The 16235-nt window shown below is 35.5% G+C and overlaps 1 protein-coding gene across 1 annotated transcript in view; it reads left to right on the plus strand.

Moving 5' to 3' along the window:
- The window catches only part of LOC113055349 (caM kinase-like vesicle-associated protein), a 50690-nt gene that overhangs the window by 21530 nt on the left and 12925 nt on the right, over positions 1 to 16235 (plus strand). The window lies entirely within an intron of this gene.

Genomic DNA, 16235 nt, shown 5'->3' on the forward strand with positions numbered 1-16235 from the left:
TTTTTATGTGTTATTTTGTAATGGCCGACCATTATATATCTACATGGCCTATATACAGGCCGAAATTTGGCATTTTTTAAATAGTATAGTAAGTATAAAAGTGTTTGGTTTTATATTACTAGTAACAAAAAGTCAAACACCATACCCCACGTACCCCCAGTTTCACAGATCAGGTTTAAAGGGATACTCCACCCTAAAAGGAAAATGTTGTCATTATTTACTTACCCGCATGTCGTTCCAAACCCGAAAAAGCTCTTTTTGTCTTCGGAACACAATTTAAGATATTTTGGATAAAAACCTGGAGGCTTGAGACTGTCCCATAGACTCCCCAGTAAATAACAGTGTCAAGGTCCAGAAAAGGTAAGAAAAGTCGTTAAGCTAGACCCAGATGCGTGTTTGAGCTGTCTCAACAGAAATTATTTTGCTCTGACATATCTTAAAATATGTCAGTGTCATTGTTCTCTTTCGAGATGCACACCTTAATGTTGTCTTCTAAGGCACTTTTGTAAAAGTTTCTTAAATATCTTAAATGGGGAATTGTTTAATTTGGACTTCTCTATACTCTTTGAGGTGGTGACCATAGACCTCCATTATATGAGTCACAGACAAGAACAGTTTGACCTAAAAATATCAAAATTGAAACTACTGCGGAAACAAAGACACCTACATTTTGTATGCCCTTGAGGTAAGCCAAAACATACCAAAATTTAGTTTCAAAGTGTACTTTAATTTAACTTAGTCCTAGTCCTGCCTTAAGATAAGCCCCGTTTGTGAAACCAGCCCTTTATTTCACAAACCTTGCAGATGTAGACAAATCCAGCTGTCAGATATTCTTAATTGCACATTTTCAGCCTGCATGAATGTGGTCCTCTGCGTGTGATGATAAGTACATGAATGTGTATATCTCTCTAAGATTTCTGCATTGACCATCAAAAAAAAAAAAAACAGTATCGGTCATCCACTAGTTAATCGTATGATTTACATTTCTTAGAGCCGCAGGATTCGTTTATAGTGTTAAGAAGCACAGGTTAATTTTCTTGTGTTGCTTAATTTGTTTTTTTCAAGGCTTGATTTTAGGGACAGAAAGAAACATGGAGTGAGTGCGAGAAAGAGAGGAAGGCCCTGCTGTTCTTCGGTAAGAGCTGGCAGTCACCCTTTTGGGTGTCCAGGACAGATTTTTGCAGACAGGATGTGTGAGACATGCTTCAGTTCCCAGAGCACTGCGTATGTGTTTGTGCATGCATTTACAACCAACAAAACAGAGCAGTACACTTGTGTGTGTGTTTGTCAGGGTTATTCTTAACTAGAAATAAAATTAAACAGCCCCTCTAGGATTTCAAGGGTGTTTTGGTTTTATTTATTTATTTATTTATTGTTTTTGTTATAAAAATGACACATTTTGTGGTGCTAATTCACATATATTTGTGAATTTTATTTTATTTTATTTTTTGTATATAATCTTCTAATAGAACTTAATAGTTCTCAATCTTTTATTATTTATTTATTTAAATAAATACTCAGTAATTAAAAAAGTTAGATGCCTATTTTAAAAAAAAGAAATATTGGCAGTAAAACTTTCACGCTGTGATTTAAACTCTGCTAATAATCTGAAAGTTAAAAATGTACAATAATTTGCGGATCACCTCTGTCCTGATACGTGGGTCACGGTCCAACCGGATCCATTTAACCACTAGTAATGACACCAAGTCCAGATATAAACAAAACCTTTATCGATTCAACACAAATCAACATAACGCCCAGACATATACAACACAGGTAATTTATGTTTACTTCAGTTTGGTCACGTTCAGCGACCATCATCCTTGAAGCCATCTCCAACATGGTTAAGCCTAGTTCACACTACATGACTTGAAACGTCGGCAGATTGCTGTGCGATGTGATTTGCATGACTTGACAACACACTACGTAAATGATCCGCAACAGGGGTTCACACACTTCACGAGCTAATGACAACTTTTTTTTCTCTGTTCTTCAGATAAATTGAATTGTGTATTGTCTTGTTAATAACCATCACATTAGGCTCTGTCATACCTGAAGGTGAAAATGATTTGAGCAACAGCATGTCTGGATAGCAGCGAAGAGTATCATACAATTATTGGCTTGGCAATACACAGTAATAACACCACTGAAATAATCAGACCATGAGAATACATAAAGGCCCAAGTAACTCTTATTTCAGTCTTTTGGCTCTCTTTCTGAGTCGTAATGTGTTTATGGGTTGCGTCCAATCTAATTGCAGCATGTTCCAGCACTCTGTGATGTTCAAAGGCATGGACATTGAGATACTCGAGACCAAAGCTGATGGATACAGAAATTAGTCATATTAACCACTAAATAGCTTGAGATGGGAACTCAGAAGCTGAACCTGACAAAAAAAAAAACATGTTTTGTACTGAAAGCTATAGCCTCGTAAGGTTCAAAAGGACATATGTTGAGAGAATGTGGCGATTCAATCCATGAAATACACAAGCTAATATGTCTCAGTTGGCCGTGTGTGTTGCAATTTCCGTGTGCACGTCAGCAGTGGGTCACTTGGAGATATGTGTAGGTTATTATTTAATAATCTACTCTTCCATACTATGGCATATGAATATGATTTATATTGGCCATTGCTCAGTATTCTCTGTTTAAAAGGCAAATGTGATTTCAGTACGAATTGAAAATATAATTGTAACTTTTTTTTTTGCTTCTGTAGGCTCTCTCTTGACTCATTTCCGCCTTTTTTCTTTGCAAACCCTACATCATTTTCCCCTCCGTTATGTAAGTCAAAATGTTTCTGACAGATATAGTTTGAAATATCATCTTCTTGCTTTGTGAATCAAAGACAGTTTCCCAAAATAATTTTGTCCTTTTGGAGTTTGAGGATGTCTAAGTTTCTAGATGAGTGTAAGAGATATTATGTTTCTAAAATTCATTTTCTGGTCATTTTCTGGCCTCAGAAATAAGTATTCTATAAATTTATGAACAAAAATGTAAAGAGTTTGAATTAATCCTTTAATGCTTGCGAGGCATAATTTGACATAAACAGGACATTTCTCCTTTTCCAAAATGTTATTTACTCTAAGTTTTGCATAATTAAGTGGCATAATTCACTATTCAGTTTTAGGAGCAAACTGTTTTGTTTATTGTATTTTTGTTTTACATTTTTTTGTTGTCTAGCAAAGATGGACTTCTTTTCTTTAAAAAAAATGTATTTGTTATGAGACAAAATGAAAAAAAAAATATGCTTGATTATGTCAGTATATTTTACAGTCTTCAAAGTCCTCAAACAATGTTTTGTAGAAGTAATGCCTTATATTGTGGGACCATTTTCATCTATTCAAGTTTAAGATCTGTCTGCTTACAAATGAGTTCTACTCTGCAAAACTAACGTAGCTTGTTTTCTGTTTGATTAAGCATCAAAGACCCATGCAGCATCTACCAAGCACAAGAAATATGTGAGCAAATCTTGTAATGACCAGAATGTAATATTTCCATTTACAGTTCCGAGTTCTGGATCATGCTCTGCATGGAGGAAATGGTGCTAGGTTTCCCTTGTGACTGGACACCAAATACCCAATCAGCATCAGCAATGCTGCGGTTGCATTATGACTGGGAGGAGGGGGTACTAAATGCAAATGAGGCATGGATTGCAGAATTACCCTGTAATCTTTGGCTCTTCTCCTTAGTGAACCAAAAACATTTAAAGTGGATCACATTGTACTTTAAAGACAGTACCTCAATCATTAAAGTAGTAAAAGCTCAACTAGTGGATTACTTTAATGCTGCAGCATTTTTTCACCAATGTTGTGGTGTTAAAAGTCTAATTTTCGTGTCAAAAATCCCTTTCATCCGTACCTGCTTCAAAACATGGTGTCTTTTCGTTGAAAGGAAGTTATTGTAAAGATCCCACAGTAGCAAGCAGGCACCATCCATTATATTATATCAGTGATCCGTGCCTCTACACAGAAAATAAAACATATGAGTAGATGCAGAAATAAACTGAATGTATTTCCGCTCTACACAGTAGTCTATTTGCTGCCACAGTGCACTCTCCGCTGTGCACCTAATTAAATTGACCTTCAATCTTTGAAAAAGGAGTTACTCCTCAGGCGCTGTAGATTTACCTTTTAGTGTGGTTTGAAACATTGATGCATTTGCACTACAGAACAAGACATACAGTGTTAAAACAGTAATTGCTTTTTTCTTGTCACCTCTATGGAGTCAACATCTGTTACCAGCATAAAGAGCTGACGTCGAAGAAGAATTTGTTAACTCAAATATTGCTCCCTGGATCTTACCATCTTTTTATTTCCAACTCAGAAAGACAAATTGGTTTCTTTTACTAAAAAGATGATGCCTACATGTGAATAATATAAGATCAGTATAATATATTCAAGGCATAAGGTAAAAGGCATTATGTGTTCCATTCCGGAGCAATGAATTCTATGCAGAGGTGCTGAGAGCATATCAGATAACAAGCTACTTTATTCTCAACTGATTCATACACTGTGTATTCTTTGGAAAATTGTCAGAAGTTTACGACTAACATTTCTTAATGAAAATTATATTTTTGTAATGATCCGTTTCAGTCAAAATGCCTTTTATGCTTATTAGGCTGAGAAGTGTTATTGGTGCATACTGTATTGAGTGGGGCAAATGAGAGTGCAGTTACCCATGAATAATGTAGAATAGCCATTGATTAGTCATATTATTGATTTCCTTTTATAAGTTAATTTGTTCCATTTTCCTCCAAGCATTTTCTAATGGCTCAAATGGGGACTTTAATTCCAAATGGAAGCTCAGTGGGAAATGAACACAATTCATCTTATTATACTCCATTAAACTGAACATCTTAGCTGGTTGCAGAAGTGGAGTGAATAGGACGGAACATAATATTCCAGAATAGAATAAAACTGAAGTGAACGTCTGTACATTTGTTCATGTAGTTGTAATGCAGATGGCGCAGTCTTTGCCAGCTGACACTGTAAGACATGTCCACTAAATTTAGAATTTGAGAGACAGACTGTACAACTAAAAGCGTAGTGTACTGTAGTGCTCCCAACAGGCCTGTGTGCACCTGTCATAAATGAACATGGTAGCATGGTAGGACAGGTGCATGCATGACATTATCTTTAAAATAATGATTAATTTAAAATGCATTTCAAAAGTGCAAATTCAAGATTAGTGCATTGGGTAATAATACACATAATATACTGTACATTCTGAGGTTTATCATAGAAATGATACTTGAAAGTAATCAGATGAATCTGAAACACACTCACACACACTCCATCCAATTGGATGCCAAGCCCACTACAATTTATAGCCTGCAATTTGTCTCTGCTCTGACTACTGCAGTCAGCATTCCGAATGGACCTTCAATTACTGTGCGGCCTGTATTCAAACAGACTTCATTATTATTTATCTGCCATGTGAGGTTAAAATATTTCCCGCAATGTTCATTTTATGCAAGCCAGTTAAATAGTGAGTAGCTGAAGCTGCATATGAGGCATTGATATCTAATGAGATTAGAGATTGCGGGGGATTGGGGAGGGGGTAAGCACTCATAAACTCTTCGTTCTGTAAGAGAGATATTTATGGCGGCAATTTTGGCAAACGTCCTCTAGAGTCACTGAAAATGTGCACACGTCACTCCTCCCTGCCCTGTAAGATTAATTTGACCATCCTTCATTGGAATTGCCATCAATGTTAAGCAAAGCAAAAGATGTGAGTAAATGCATAACTCTGTCAAATGAGAGTGTAAAGTCTGTCAGAAGTCGATGATGCATCGATGCATGTAAAAATGATCCCTTGCTAGTTTTACTGCTGGAAGTTGCTGTTCAGTGTGTATATTATATCAGCGTTGGTAAGAGAGCAGTCTGCTGTTGTCATGGAAATACTGGAAAGTGTGTTAGTATTTCAGGCTTGTCATCAACCTGTTTATGCTTGTTGCCAGATCTTCTGGTAAGCATAAATGAATCTGTCTGATGTCGTTGTGGCATGTAATGCAGTGTGTTTAAAATGCTAAATCAGTCACATGGTCACTTCACACACACTTGGTGCTGCTTTAGACCTTGACAACTTTTTCTTAGTTGTGAATAAAAAAAGATTTTAAAATTCATGTAATTATCATTGTATGTCTACATGAGTAGCTCATTTACTTTGGTGTGTTCTTTATTTAGATAAAAATAAAAATAATCTTGGAGACATTGAAGGAATAGTGATTTTCACAAATTCACCATATCAGAAAATTCTGCTATGAATGTCAGGTCATCTGACATCTTCATGACGACGACCTTTAATAAAAGTAGTCTGTTCTTTAAAGACTCGTAATTTTGATGAAGATCAGATCAGACCAGACATTTAGGATATTCAGTCTTCAGTGTTGCATGATCATTCAGAAATCATGCTAATATGCTGATTTGTTGACCAAGTTGAAATGACATGTTGAAAACACGCAAAATTTCTGTGATTAAAAAGTCTTACTGACCCTAAATTAATGGTTATATTGTATATGATTTGGTCATAGTCCATATAAGTGGAAGGAATTTGTCTTTTGATTCTTAGGCTGCACTGAAGAGCTCTGCACACTGCTGTACATGTGCATATGAATGTACGGTATATGCATTTACACAATTCCCTGTACTAAGCCATATGTACTGGAGCTGGATGTATAATTGGATATATAATTTATAATGAACCTCAGCTGCCCCTGTAGTAAGCTTGCATCAAGAAATCTTTCTGGCACAGCTGCTCTGACTTCATAAAAGAAAGCTTTGAGCTTCACTGAGAGGTTGCTGCATAGTTTAAGCATGTACTATCTGCTGTTGCCATGCATTACTGCATAGAGCTGAACTGTCTTTAACCCTGCATGTAATAATTGGAAAAATCCTGTCAGAGTGTAAACCTTTAGAACTTTGGATCCTAGGACACCTTATCTTAAAGAGAGTTATTGCTTTTGTCTTATAAAAGCTACAACAGCTGAGCGCTGACCTTGCATCTGTATCTGTATATGCCCTATGATGCATGAATTGCATTTTTCATTCTATAACAAAATAATCAATAATAATGGAGTATACCACTGCAAAACAGACAGCCAGAAGAGAGAGAAAAACAGAGAGAAGGAGAAAAGCCATGTGATGGACAAGAATAACAATGAGGAATCGGAAGAACCCTGGTTCAACAATGCACAGAGAATAACTCGTTCCAGAGCCGGAGAGAAATTGTCAGAGATCTGCGCTAGACAGAAATAATTGATAGAGCGTTCCGTTCTTATTTCACCCTGCTCATTATTTTGTGTTGTTTCTCCTTTGGTCCAAAAATGCTATGAGGCTTGGAGCCTTTCTTGGAGTGACTCTATTTGTGCCCAACTCAAACATCTAAATCACACATTTGAGATGGTGCAGCTTTTCTTTGAAATTGGCCTCAGAAAGTTTTTAAAAAACACTCTAATGCCCAAAGTCCAATTGAAGTCCAAATGACTGCGGATGGACAGCAGATGCTCCTTTATCAGTACTCACATTTGGAAGTAAGAAATGTGCCAGTGGGAGCTGTCTAGTGTTGAGATCTGAGAGTCACATTGACGGAAGACTAAAACAGAGGACAACTAAGCTAGATAAAGTCTTCAGTGCGTCAGTGATGTTCAAGGGCCATTTAGAGGCCTGGCACAAACACTATATATTCTTCAGTTCAGTCCCATCCAGTCAAAAACAGGCCATATTGCACCCTGGAAGTTGTTTATTTATAGGTTGTTGTCTATTCACTACTTTTATTTAATCAGAATAGTTATGGCTGTAACCTTAAAAAAATCAGCTTACAATACAGGATATATAAGGAATAATTACAATAGAGGATATATAAGGATTGAAAATCTCTTGAAAATCTTTTGTAAAACCCTCCATGATATAAGGGTGGTTGCCAAAAAAATTTTGTTTTGTTTTTGTTTTTGTTTTTTTCTGGCCCCAAAAACAATCTCCAGTTTCAATGCCAGGGATTCCCAAATGTTTTTATCAGCCAAACCATTAGATGTAAAATGTTTACTTGAACCCCCTGAGATTCAAAGTTGTTACATCAATAATCTAATGACCTATTTTCATGCTCAGTGATCTCTGAAGTTGATTAATAATAGTCACATGACATTAAAGAATATAGATTATATAGAGCGCTGCAAGTATTTAGAGCTTATTATTATTATTGTAACTCTAATTAGTTTTTTTTACATATAAATATATTACTGGTGTAAATCATGATTGCTCTGTAAAATAAAAATAACAAATATTTGATTAATTATATGCCTAATAATTATACTATTTTACACTGCAATTGCAAGCTACAATGCTAATATTTATGTCTTGAATTATTTTAAACATAAAGATATTCAAGCTTTTATTATGGCAGTATACTTGTAAAATGTTGTAAACGTATATCCACAGATCCACCGAAATGTTGGAAATCATGTGAATGTGTAAATACATTTTACCTATAATGTGATTTTTCGTTTTACTAAAGATGAATTGATTTTTATTTTATATTTGATCTACTTATTAGCTTTTTATCAACTCATAAAACACCTGCAGTTCCCACATTATAAACCGCATTCCAAACTTAAAGTGAAAGCACTATGATCCTACCATCAAAGTAGATGTTTATAGGATTTAGGGTTAAGGTTAGGGTCTTCATCCATAAGGGAAAATCATAGACTGGTTGCTTTATAAAATAACAGCACAAGAGTTTTCAACAATCTGCATAATTTGAGGTATAATTTATATCTTTAGTATGTGCATAATACATTACTAATTGAATTTGAATACATAGTGGTTTATTCAAATCCCTAGTTCTAATTATAAGTAATTATAGAGATCACTTATTTAAGATTATAATTGGCCAGTTCCTGTGTTAGGTGATACAGCTCTCTGTTGTTTACCATTACATCACTGTGATTACTATTTTAAGATTAAATCATATCATTGTTTTGCTGTTTGAGGTTTTGAGAGTACTTTCCAGTTATCCAACTATTTGATATTAACAATACATTCAAAAACACTCGCTAAGTCACTATGGTATCTGGTAGAGGAATTAACCACATAGTAAAAAAAAAAATATATATATATTTGAGAGGGGTTTCAAATGTAATATGCATTTCGAATGCAAAGATGTCAGCCAATCACAACAGTTGTGGTTTACTCGGAGTCTCACAGCAGACACGCCCCTTCAAACAGAGCATTCAAGCCAGAGGGCTAATGTCAGGATATAAAAATGCTTTTTATTTCTAAATTTTAAATGTAAAAATCATACTAACAATATAAATACACCTAAGGAAACATTAAAAAGCATTTAAAGAAAAGGAAATAATCCATGTCATGGGACCTTTAATAGTATTTTTGCCCCAATCCCTGGTTAATATCAGCCCAGCTCAGTGGGCAGCAAGATCTCAAAGCGTCTCTGGATCAGATGTCTAAACCCACCTGCTGTAAACCAATCTGTGGGCCATCAGAAGCTCAGTGATGTCTGTCTCAGCCTATTCATGGCCCAAACTGATGTCATGTATTTACACTCTAAAGGCAGATGGGACTGATGGAGGGAGGCACAGAGTTTGCCAGCTCTGAAAAACTGGAGAAGATGGTGTAATTATGAGAGTGAAGTTTCAGCTGGTCGGGTAGCACAATGCCGCAGGATACGCGAGATGCTCACTTACTAGCTGCAAACCGCCCTTCCTGAGAGACGAAGATGCTGATGTGTGAATAACGAATACTATTGTCTTGTCTTTCTGTCTCTTGTCATTTTATCAATTCTCACGACTCATGATTGATGCGTGTAGCAACACTATCTCTCTTAATTCTTTCTCTCCATCCCTCGCTTATTCCCTACATGAGATTATTATCGCTCCCTCTCCCCTAGTCTCTCTTTTTTGCATTTCTCTACGGCCTGCCGAAAGGTTGAAACAGTGTCTAACGTATCAGCCACTGGGTTTAATTAGCATTCACAGTGCCCTTGGGAAAGCAAAGGAACTTTCATTTCTTTTTCTTAGAAGTTTCCTGTTTCGAATTAAGTCCTGGATTGCCTGATTTCTTTCAAGGGCCGTAATGAGGAGCTGGCGATGATGCTGCAGAATGCAGTTCTACCCTGTTGTACTCTTCCTCCTGCTCAACTCTCTCTGTCGCTCACACAGTCCGTTTATCTTACTTCCTCTTGCTCTCTTCACATCTACAAAAGCCTCTTGAGTTTTCAGCCAATTAAGTTCTTTGCTTGTTACACAGAGGAACATTTCATGAAAAGTGAGGAATGCTCTGTGGACCCTGATGCGTTTGAAGAAGAACTGGTCTTGCAGTTATACACACTGTGTTATGAATTACTTTATTGTAGTTGCATCATTGGAAAGATGAAACCAGGCCAGCAAACTGAAGACATTTTTTTTTTTGTATACCACCTTTTAAACTCACAATACGTCAAAAATCACTTGACCAAACCCGGAAAACAGGTCTCATATGGTCTAATGCAGAAGATTTCCTTCTATTTAAGTTTTCATAATCCATTGAAGTATATATACAGTATATGTGTTATATATATATTGCACATTAATTAATTAATTTGTATGTATAAAATAACTTAGTTTCATGAATCAGATTTTTATTTCTCTGACCTTTAAAAAACAAAACAGACTTGTGTGTTTATGGCATCAGTTATTGCTTTATTCAAAAACACACACGCATTGAATTTACAGAAACTGATGGCATTGACCAGAACACAAAGGCAGCTGTAAAACATCTCAAAGAATTGATTACCTTATCTACCTTCTTCCTAAGACCTGCAGGCCAGATTCCTAGATGATAATGCTTTATATACATTCTGCACTCATGCCAAATGTGATCAAAGTTAACGTTAATAATTGTTTAATTAATTCATGAATGGAATTAAATGGGATTATATATGCAATTTATATTATATATTGTACTGAATCTCCTGTGCCATTTATAAATTAATTTTGTTTGTAAATTATGATAGAAAGGCACTTTTTATGGACCATTGACAATTACTGCTAAACACAATAATTACTTAAATATGCTTTTATCAAATATATATATATATATATATATATATATATATATATATATATATATATATATATATATATATATATATATATATATATATATATATATATATATATATATATATATATATATATATATATATATACACACACACACCCACTCTTAATAAAAGGTGCTTCAAAAGGTTCTTCAAGCGATGCCATAGAAGAACCATTTTTGGTTGCAAAAACATCACTTACCCATTTATAATCTGAAGAACCTTCTTTCACCACAAAAATGGTTCTTTAGATGTTAAATGTTCTTTATGGAGCCATTTAAGCAGCATTTCCACCTCTGGAACTTTACTCTGGGCTTGGGCGCTAAACATGCTGATTGTTTGAGTTCACGCAGCATTGTGATTTCAACCACCATTTATTCTGATCATTTTAAAAATATCACTGTTATCATATCATGAAATGTAATTTTAAAAGCATTTCAGGCGAGAATGTAGTTGTTTAAAACTCAGATCTGCGGTTTATTTATAAAAACAGAGCATATTTAAAAATGTGTTTGGCTGATTTCGGAGACAGTCAGCTCCACGTGATCAGCGGGAGCTCAGTGATCATGTATCCGCCAAGAGCACCCTCACCTCGGCTAGCCCTTCTGATATGTGCAGCTGGCTCTGATGTCTCTTTAGTGGTTAAACTTACAATATAATTCGTTTTGGGAAAATCTAACAGGTTATCTTATTCAATGTATCTATATGTTAAAATGATAATAAAAACAGGAAGATATAATATTTTGTTTCATTGTAATGGATGTATACACATTTCCCTGAACTTATTACATTTCTTCAGCTATTATTATGTTTAAATGAAAACGAAAGGAGACAGGGGTATTAAATATTCTATTTCGTTTTAATGTAAATATACAATGAAGAAAATGGCAGTAGCCAAGGCGAGCTGACTGATGTTATGAAGTACGCTGCTGTTTGTAGAAATACCAGATTTGCGATTTGTGTACTTAGTACGGAGAAACACGCGCAGACCTACGTCACCAGACTATTTGCCTAATCTTCATGGTACTTTAGACCGCAGTGGAAGCACAGAAACAACACAATTTTCATAAAAGTTTCTCCTTTTGTGTTCCATGGATGAAGGTAAATCGTATGAGCTTGGAACAACACGAAAGAGTAAATGATGACAGAATTTTCTCTTTAAGGAGCTCAAAGCAATTTACACTGCAAACAGAATTGTAATTAATCTCAGAGCAGAGAGTTTCATCAATTACATAATATACTAAGCATTATATGTAGGTTTACAAAAAAGAACAAAGGAAAGGAACAAGATAAAGAGAAGCACAGTGAGAGGTGAAATGTGGAACAAGCAAAATGAGAGAGAGAGAGAAATTAAGGACACAATCTGTGCATCTAAAAACTAGGGATATACAGTAAATCAGAGACTATGTCCTCGTTCTGCTCAACTGTGCGCATTATTATTTGTGCTTCAGAATATACTCTGTAGACGCTGTAGTGCTCATAAATCACCATAGTCTGATGATGAAACTAATTAAGTCAGCTGTACAAGTAATTTACTTGTGTTGGGCGATGTGTATTCCAGCCAAGTCTCAAATTGCACACCCACGACCACCCATAATCCATTCACTGACCATCTGATGCATATTGCACACAAAACTAGCAAGGCTTGAATTGCTGGTTAAATCTCATTGGCTGGCATTACACAACCTCCAAGAGTAAGAGCACTCAGGTGTTTTAATCATTCTGTCCTGAAACAAAGTCATAATTGATCCGGATTGATCCTTATTATATTAAGTCAAATATCTAGCTATATGAGACTACCAGCCTAAATTTGAGTGTTAACAGCTGTTGACTAGCATCACAATGAAATCCATTCATCTGCATGGCTTCTATTTGGTGTGTTAATCCAATGAAAACGTGAAATTTCTAGTCGGCAAATATCCTAAGTTGATTTATTCTTGATTTCATGTGCACATACAATAAGATATCAAAAGATATCATCTTCCAATTAGACTGCCTATAAACAAGTCTCAATTTCAGTAAAAAAAAAGAGTGAGAGTCTGGTTTCTAATCTAATTTATCCTGCCTGGGAGAAGGGAAGCACAGTGATTTAGCCTGTAAGTGTGGTAAAAAGCGCACAAAGGCCTTTTATTTGTGTTCATCACACCATTTACTTTGCCCATAATTATTCACCAGTTCTTTTTTTCCAGCCTGTTTCGCAACAGCAGTGATGTCAGGTAGAAACATTTTTCTCCCTCTCACTGACATAAGCTTACTGACTCTTAAAGGGTTGGTTCAGGGGTTTTTTTTCTAGGCTTAATTGTGTTTAAGTGGTGCAGTCTAATGTGTTAATGCTTTGCTTTAAAAAAATATTTTTATTATTATTTACCTTTATTCCACACCGCTCTGTCCCTTCTCTGAGAAATATGCTGATCATTTCCTTCTTTTATGAAGCCCCTCCTTCAGAAATAGGGAATGGGCTCTGATTTGTTAGCAAGCCCAGTGTGTTGTGATTGGCTAAACCGCCTCTAGTGCGCGTAGTCTAAACGTCCCGCCCCTCACCTCGGCGGTGTGTGCTCCGGTTGTATTTTAAACAATGACGTCTTTAAGATCGCTTATCAGTTTGAGCCTGATTGAGAAGCAGAGGATATTATTGAAGAGGATAGTGCAGAACCTTTGCAAGCACGGCTTTTAATGGTAGGCCTATGTTTTTTGTTTGTTGTTGTCTCATACTTTTAGATACACTGTTATTTGTAAAAGTTACTGCTGTGTTAGCTTTTAAATGTATGCATTTAGCAGACGCTTTTATCCAAAGCGCCTTACGGTGCATTCAGGTAATCAATTGTTCTGTGGTCCCGGGGGAATCGAACCCCCAACCTGTAGCTCTACCACTTGAGCTACAGGAACAGTTTTAATATACGGTTTTATCCTGATTAAAGCTTTAATACAGTACATCAACTGCAATCGTGTCCATGTTTAACACTTCTCATAGCTATGTGAAAATAAGTGTATGGAGCTGAGCTGAATGAGAGAGAGAGATACAGAGCGTGTGTGGAGCAGAGGGACTTGTTAAAAAGTACTAAGTACTGCTGCTTTAGAACATTGATTTTGAAACTCGTGAATCCATTAGAATCATTAGAAGACAGAATCGCAAGTCATATATGAATAGATGTTTACGTGCATCTGTAGTTTTCTCTTCCTCTTCTCTAAAGCAGTGTAGCATATCCTCGCCCCGTTTCCTGAGGGCGGAGTTTATCTGAGTTTGAGATGTCATGAACCCAGGAAGTAACTTGTTGTAGTCCCTAGCAGCCCTACCTGCCAGAAGATGATATCTCTGTTTGCATTGAACTTCCGGCATCTTAACTTTGCAGATATTGTTTATGCTCAAACAGCAACATTACACACTAACTAACCTTAAAAAAGTGAAATAGAAATGAACCACCCCTTTAACAATTAACCCTATTTATTAGTTACCTAACTAAAACTTAAACCAGAAAAAAATCGTTACTTGAAAGAAAATATGTTATCTGATGAAAAACTGACAAACTTTAAAATAAAAAAGTAAAAAAGTGTGAAATACAAAAATAACATTTCTAAATATAAAAAACTATATCAATATTTTAATGATAACCCTAACCCTACAGTAAATCTTAAACTTAAATGCAAAAGATATTGCACCATTTATGCTATGAACATGTATGATGCCTTAAATTATTCAGTTTGTTGAGGAGAAGTGTGCTGTACTGAGACTATATTTTTACCCATTTTCACCTAAGTCAGACCTATCCAACTAAATTTTTTTGAATTTCTGTGAAATGAATTTGATAAATTGTGGCAACAATCTGTAAACATTGGCTCAATAAGAAATATGTTGAGCCAATGGAATTTGTTTACTGAACAATTTTGTTGGTGAAATTAAATATTTTACATTTCTCACTATTTCTCACTGTCCCCACAAAAAAATAAAATAAAAAAAATACATTAAACAAAATACAGAACACAGACAAAAGCATTGCCTTTTTTTCACTTCACTTTTATCACTTCAATTGTTTTACAAATCCATTCAGTATTTGGAGAAAATACATAATTTTAAATAAAGAAAAACACATTATGCCAAACACAAAAATGAATAACAGGATGTCTTGATGTGGTGAAGAAAACTTTCAAAAGTGGCACTGCATAGGTTGAAAATCAAAAAAAAAAAAAAAAAAGTTGCATCAAATTAACAACTCAGTAGATGATCTAACAATGTTTTACACAGAAATCACACGAGAAAAATAAACCTATAGTCTGTCAGCTGATAATTGTAGAGTAACCGGGGAAACATGGTTATGAAAACCAATGAATGCATGATCTTGCAATTCTGCATAAAGCCTAATGCCTATTTAATGCCTAAATAACTTTATACAGGAGACTTTATACAGGAGACAGCTTTTGGAGAATCATTTCAATGCTCAATACTTACCATGACATCTTAAAATTTGTGACTTTGAATATCTGTCTTAATCTGGGATTGATGGTCGGTTTTCAGCTTATTCAGCTCCGCTCGCTGTCCCATGCATCCACACTTAAAGGTGCTGTAGGGAACTTTTGTAAAAAAATATTTTTTACATATTTATTAAACCTGTCATTATGTCCGGACAGTAGAATATGAGACAGATAATCTGTAAAAAAAATCAAGCTCCTCTGGCTCCTCCCAGTGGTCCTATTGCCATTGCAGAAACTCCATCGCTCCCGGTAAAAAATAACCAATCAGAGCTGCGGTCTGTAACTTTGTTTGTGTTCAAAATGTAGAAAAATTTATATAATAAGCGAGTACACCAGGAATCCATTTTCCAAACCGTGTTTATGGCTTGTCCTGAATCACTTGGGTACACCTATAATAAGTGTTTATATTCGGACTATTTTAGATTGCTTCGGGGGTACCGCGGCGGAGTAACCCAGTACCTTTGTGATTCTTCATAGACATAAACAGAGAGAAGTAGATCCGGCTACAATGTTCTTCCGCAAGACGCACGCAGTTCTGTTTATTAACCGGTGCATGTTGTGCATGTGTATACAGTTGTTTGGATGTAGGACTTGTTTAGCCATCAGGTTTTTTACTTGCCTGAGCACTATAAAATGTGTTTAGTGAATATAAATGTTTAATTTGAACTAAAAACTTT

The sequence above is a fragment of the Carassius auratus genome, chromosome 36 (assembly GCF_003368295.1).
Source record: "Carassius auratus strain Wakin chromosome 36, ASM336829v1, whole genome shotgun sequence".
Lineage (NCBI taxonomy): Eukaryota > Metazoa > Chordata > Actinopteri > Cypriniformes > Cyprinidae > Carassius > Carassius auratus.